Here is a 6,013-nt window from a genome sequence, read left to right on the forward strand (position 1 = left end):
TCTCTCTAGTCCTTGCTGCAGCCGTTTTATGTTTTATGCCGGGCTTCCCCGCCCCCCTCCAGAAGGTGCCTCCCTTCCTCCTTTCCAGTCCTTCCACCGGACTCACTGCTGCCGGTGGCCTTCCTTCCCGGGCGCCGATGATGCACACACTCGCCCTGGCTGTTTTGCTTGGCGCCCGGCACATGGCTGGCACCCTGCACTGGTGACATCACCGTCACCCCCGCTGGACACCACGCAGAGAGGAGGTGGGAGTGCGAGGGCAGGAGTCCCAGCTGGGATTCGGTGTATTGATTTGACCCCTTGCCTCCCTCCCCATCCCCACCCCAAGGCCCCTGGTGCCTCCAGAAGCCCCGCCCCAAAATACCATCCAGCCAGACAGCTCAGAAGGAACAGAGAGTACAGCCTGCCCAGAGGCAGGGGGATGGGCACCGTGACCTCGAGGAGGCCCCTTGTTGAAGGAGACTACCTAGGACTTCACCAACAGGTTTCCCTGGGGACGAAGGACAATGGCATGCTTGGGGAAATCGGGATGGACTGCGCTGCTGCCTCTCCCACACACGCTTCCTGTGCCGAACCTTTCTCCCCCCGCCCTTGTGTACTGCTGTCTCTCTCCTCCTCAAGTTTTGCGCAACGTCGCTGGTGTCCCGGGAGCCCGGCTGGCAGAGCTGAGTGCAGGGCCCTGCAGGTCCAGCGGAGGTTCCTGTGGGAGCCTCCCCTCTCCCTCCTGTAACCTCCAGTCTCCCCTCCTGTCCCCTGTCCTCCCTGGAGGAGGCAGGAGGGAATGGAAAGCCAGGGGGACAGGCTGAGAGGGAGGGTGGAATTCTGGGGGGTTAGAGTGCGAGGGTGGCTGTGGCCAGTTTGGCAAGAGATTTGAGATAGAGTTCAAAGTGAAAAACCACTCGGATTCAGCAAAAGCCGAGACCGGTTAGGCTAAGTGGATAGAGCGTCAGCCTTCAGACTGAAAGGTCCCGGGTTCGATTCCGGTCAGGGGCATGTACCTTGGTTGTGGGCACATCCCCAGTCAGGGGTGTGCAGGGGCAGCTGATCGATGTCTCGCTCTCATCGATGTTTCTAACTCTCTATCCCTCTACTTTCCTCTTTGTAAAAAATCAATGAAATATATTAAAAAAAGAAAAAGAAAAAAGAAAAACCACTCAGGGCTAGGGGCTAGGGATGTCCCCTGACCTCCTAGGGGAGCACCTGGGTGCATGGGAGGTTATCGGAGTGGAGCGGTTGACACCTTCTGTGGAAGAGAAGGGGTGGGGGGGGGGGGCGGGGAGAGATGGGACATGCAGTAACCAGCGTTCTAGAAACCTGGGTTCTAGTCTGGCTTTCCTGGTAGGTAATCTCTCGGAACCTCAGGTTCCTTGTCAGTGAAATGGGGGTCACAGGCCTCTCACGGGGTTGTTGTGAGGCTCAGAGGAGGTAACGGACAAGAAAGGGTGTGTGGTATGCAAATGAGGCTGCAAAGGTGAGTTGTTATTATAATAAGATGGTGCCCACATCAACAAAGGTTGAGCTGGTGCACTCTATTCATTTGGCTGTGGGACCTCGAGGTCCATCAGCAGCCATCAGGCTGAGCTGGAAATCCGGCAAAGCCCCACGGATGATGCCTGGTTGGCAGGGAAGTGGGTCGAACCGGCCCACAGCGCCTGTGCCCAGCCCCTTGCCTGTGCTCAGTATGTACGCAACAGATGCTTGTGGAGTGAATCAATCAATGGTGTTGTGGAGAGGACACGGGCGGGACTGCGAAAGGACCGTGGCATGCGAGCCATCCCGGCGGGAGAAAGGAGAGGCCAGGTGGCGAAAGGAAAACAGCACACGTTTCAGAGCCAGATGACCTGGGTTCGAAGATTCGGTTTCTGCAGCCGTAAGTGGGGATAGCAACAGTCCCAGGTGGTTACAGTGGAGAGCGTGTGTGCGAAGGGGCTGGCCTGCCAGGGCATCCCATAAAGGTAACAGGAATGACTATCAGGATTACGACCAGGGGTGGGGGGGTTGGGGGGGGGGGCTTCCTTCCTCTTAGGACAGACTCTTCAGAGGCTTCTAGACCCTTCCTGCTCCCTACCCTCTCCGGAGGCGGGAAGGGTGGTTTGCCTGGAGGCCTGGTGGGTGCAATGAGTGGGGAACACGACCCTCTGGAGGAGTCCCCAGCTCTAGCCTGGCTCCAGCCTGGCTTAGGGAGGTCTATTCCAGGCCACTGAAGACCACTTGCCAAAGAACAGCCAATATTTTCAAAGGGGACCTCCTTGGAAGAGGGGGTGATGGGAGATCTTGATTCCATGCCAAGGGGCGGGCAGTGATCCGGAAGGCCCTTCCCCTCCAGCTTCCGAGACTCTAAGTTCCAGTATTGCATTTGTGGGGAGGGGGTTGTTACCATCCTACTGAACCTCTACTAACCCAGTCCCCCCCCCCCCCCCTGCTAGCCCTGTTTCCCCGTTTCCTAAGTGGTTCCTTTCTCCCTGGCACCTAGGCCTATCCCCTCCACTTGTCCCTGCCCTTCCCTTACCCCGGCCTCGGCCTCCGCACAGTTGTTCATCAGCCCCATTACGATTTCCTTCCGTTTCCTCCCAGGCCACCCCCGCAGGTCTTATCTCACACCTGGATGATTGCAATCGCCTGATAACTGATCGCTGATCTCCAGACTACACCCCCTGCTCAGACACCCTCAGCTTCATCCTTTCCAGGAGGGTCAAGCCCAAACTCCTTACTTTTAGCATGTTTGTCCTTTAACTATGCGGCCATGTGTAGGTGAACGTGGTACATTTGTTGGCCATGTCCCCCAGCACTGTCCAGTCCCCCCAACAAGCCCGACTCATTTTTACCCCAGGGGGGCGGGTGTCCTTTCCACACTTTTCTCCTTACCTGAGGGACCCTGATGCTTCCTTCCTTTTTAGACCTGCCCATCCTTAAGACCTGCTTTTTAAAAAAATATATATTTTATTGATTTTTTACAGAGAGGAAGAGAGAAGGATAGAGAGTTAGAAACATCAATGAGCTAGAACACATGTGTCAAACACAAGGCCCGCGGGCCAAATCCGTCCCGCCAGGCCTTGCAATGTGGCCCGCACCGCGCTGTCACCACTGCACTCCGCTGCGTTTCCATCACAATGACAGTTTATGACTGTTCAATAAACCATTCAGCCCGCGATTTAGGCTGGATTTTAGATTTTGGCCCCTTCTCTGATTGAGTTCGACACCCCTAAGCTAGAATCATCGACCAGCTGCCTCTTGCACACCTCCTACTGGGGATGTGCCCACAACCAAGGTACATGCCCTTGACCAGAATCAAACCTGGGACCTTTCAGTGCGCAGGCTGACGCTCTATCCACTGAGCCAAACCGGTTTCGGCAAGACCTGCTTATGTTCCTCTCTCCCCTCCCATGCCTCTCCTCCTCCCTCCTCCCGCTTCCTCGCCCTCTATGAAGCTTTCCTGACCCTCTGCCCTGGGCTCTCTCTCCTCGGATCTCCTTTGTGTGGCCCTTGCCAGCCTGTGTTGGCTTGGGCTGCTCCAGGCTGCCACTTCCAGGAAGGGCGAGAGGAAATCCTTCCGGGAGCACAGGTGGGGGCTGTGGCTGGTTCTGCCCCTGTGGGCACGCTTCCTACAGATGGGGCTGATGCTTGGGCAGTCACCATGCCACTGGCCCAGGCTGGCAGAGGAAGAAAAGCCCCCTGCTTGCCCGGAATGCAAGCCTGTCTCCTTCCCCCATTCCTCTGCCCATCTCATTCCAGGAACAGGGTGTTAAAGGAAGAGGCTCCGGGTACTTTCTCAATCCCGAGTGTGTGCCACACACAAAAGGGGACTCAGCAGCCAGCTGGCCTAGAACGTTTTGTCTGGAATAGAACTCGAGGGCTAGACTAGCCCAGCCCTCTCATTCTGTGGCTGAAGAAACTGAGTCTTAGAGAGAGGTGGGGCGGTGTGGGACTTTGGACGGGGCCTCAGACTCCGGCTCCAGTCCCTGCCGAAAGGCCCAGCCCTCCCCGAGGGGACCTTGCTCTTGCTCCCTGGGGCTGGCCTCCGGGTGGCCGCCCGAGTGCCCTCTTTGGACCACCCTGGTGACCTTCCATCTCAGCAGACAGGAGAGATCTTTCTCTTCTCGAGGGCTCTGCCTGGGGGATCTGAGCCCTCTCCTGGCCTCTGGGTTCCCAGGACAGTGACAGGCAGAGTGGCTCTGCCCCAGCTCCTGGCGAGGAGGTGCCCTGGTCATACTTCCTAATTCCAAGAGTCGGGGCTGGGGTGGGGTGAGGCTTAGGATGGGAGGTTACTTCATCGGAGCCAGTCCTTCAGGCCTGGGAGGAAAGGGGGATGGGAGAGGCAGAAAAGGGTGAGCCAGCAGGCAGGCAGGCGGGAGGCACCCGCTCTCCTGGATGGTTCTCAGAGAGGCTGGGACTTCTCCGGAACCCCCGGCGGGCGGGGGGGCTCTTTGAATGCCCGGTTAGGGGCGGGAAGGGGAGAGAGGGAGCGGGAAAGGGAGAGAGGTATAGAAGATGTGACGACTTGATCCCTAGTTAAACAAACACAGAGCCCTGCCGAATGGTGTTAGCATCGCTGAGGAAAGTTAAGTGCTCAATTGGCAGGTGTGTCTCACCAAGCCCTGCCTCCCTTCAAACAGCACCTCCGTCCCCCCACGGATCAGGGATAAAGAGCAGGTGCCATGGGACAATACTGGGGAACAAAAGGGTGCCCCTGCCCCCTCCCCACTTCTGAGGAAAGGAGGGGCCGTCCTGAGTTACGGGAGAGACCCGGAGGGGGGCTGTGGGACTTCGGGGAAGCAGAGGGCAGGGACACCCTTTTGTTCTCCGGAGGGCAGGAGGGACGTGCAGAGGGTAGGAGGGGTGAGCGTACGGACAATCCCAAGGCTTGGCAGGGGAGTGGAGTCACACCTGGGGTCAAGGGGATCCGCAGGTTTTGCAGAGCCAGGGAGCTAGAGGGGGGTGCAAAGGGGGAATGGACTTCGTGGGGAGGGCGTGGGCCAGACCAGACCCCCTCCTGAGCTTCTCCAGGACCCTCATTAGAACCCTAGTTAAGAAAGCCCCCGGGTATCTTCACCCAGGGACTAGGTCTGGCTCCATCCGCAGAACATTGTGGGCAGAGATGGGCTTGGCACAGTGCCCGTTAATGCACAGCGCGGCCCGGAGCGGTGCCTGGCCTTGGTCAGCGTGCAGCAGATTCGGACTATTTATTGTTGCTTCTGCAATTATTGTTGGACTCTCTTCCTCGCCCTGCAACCTCAGGCAGGCCACTGCCTTTCTCGGCCTTCCCTTTCACATCTGCCTTTACACTTCCACCCCCAGCCCCCATCCCCCGTCCCCTATCCCCTTCCCCATCCCCCTACCCCCCCCCCCGTCCCCCTGCCCTCCCCATGTGCTGTCCCTCCAGAATGTCCCAGGACTGGTGAGAAGCAGAGCAGGAGATCTCTGTAGAGGAGGGCAGGACATCGGGGAGCAGGGATGCGAGGAGCCCGTGCGTGGGGTGCGGCAGGTCTGGAGGTGATTCTGTCATTGTGACCGACCGGGCTGACTTCCGAGTCCTGCCCGCTGTGCACGTGGGGGTTCCTTTGACGTGCACATGTGCCAGGTGCAGGAGCGGGCTTGGCTGGCCCCCTGCCCTCCGGCGCGCTTATCTCTGGTTCCTACCTGGGCTGTCGCTGGAAAGGAGACCTAGCCTCGGACGGCCCCTCCTTTCCTCAGGGTTCTGGGGCGAGGAAAGGTCACCTTGAGGTTTCCCCTTTGCTCCAGCTGCTGGCTCCTCCCTGCCTCATCCAGGGTGGGAGCCACGGGAGGGAGAGCTGGGTGGGTGGGGTGGGAGCTGGGGATGGGCAGGAGGGCTGGGCTCTCGGCTGGGGACCGTGTTCGTGTCAGAAGGAGTGAGGGTGCAGAGCACAGGCCTGTGGGTCTCCAAGTCATGTACCAAGACTCCTTTTGTTTCTATTGTCCCCATGTTTCTTGGGCACATTTCCTCCCACCACCTCACCCCAGCCTAACCTCCTCACTCGTATTGTGAGGGGGCGCC

The sequence above is a fragment of the Pipistrellus kuhlii genome, unplaced genomic scaffold (assembly GCF_014108245.1).
Source record: "Pipistrellus kuhlii isolate mPipKuh1 unplaced genomic scaffold, mPipKuh1.p scaffold_m20_p_18, whole genome shotgun sequence".
Classification (NCBI taxonomy): domain Eukaryota; kingdom Metazoa; phylum Chordata; class Mammalia; order Chiroptera; family Vespertilionidae; genus Pipistrellus; species Pipistrellus kuhlii.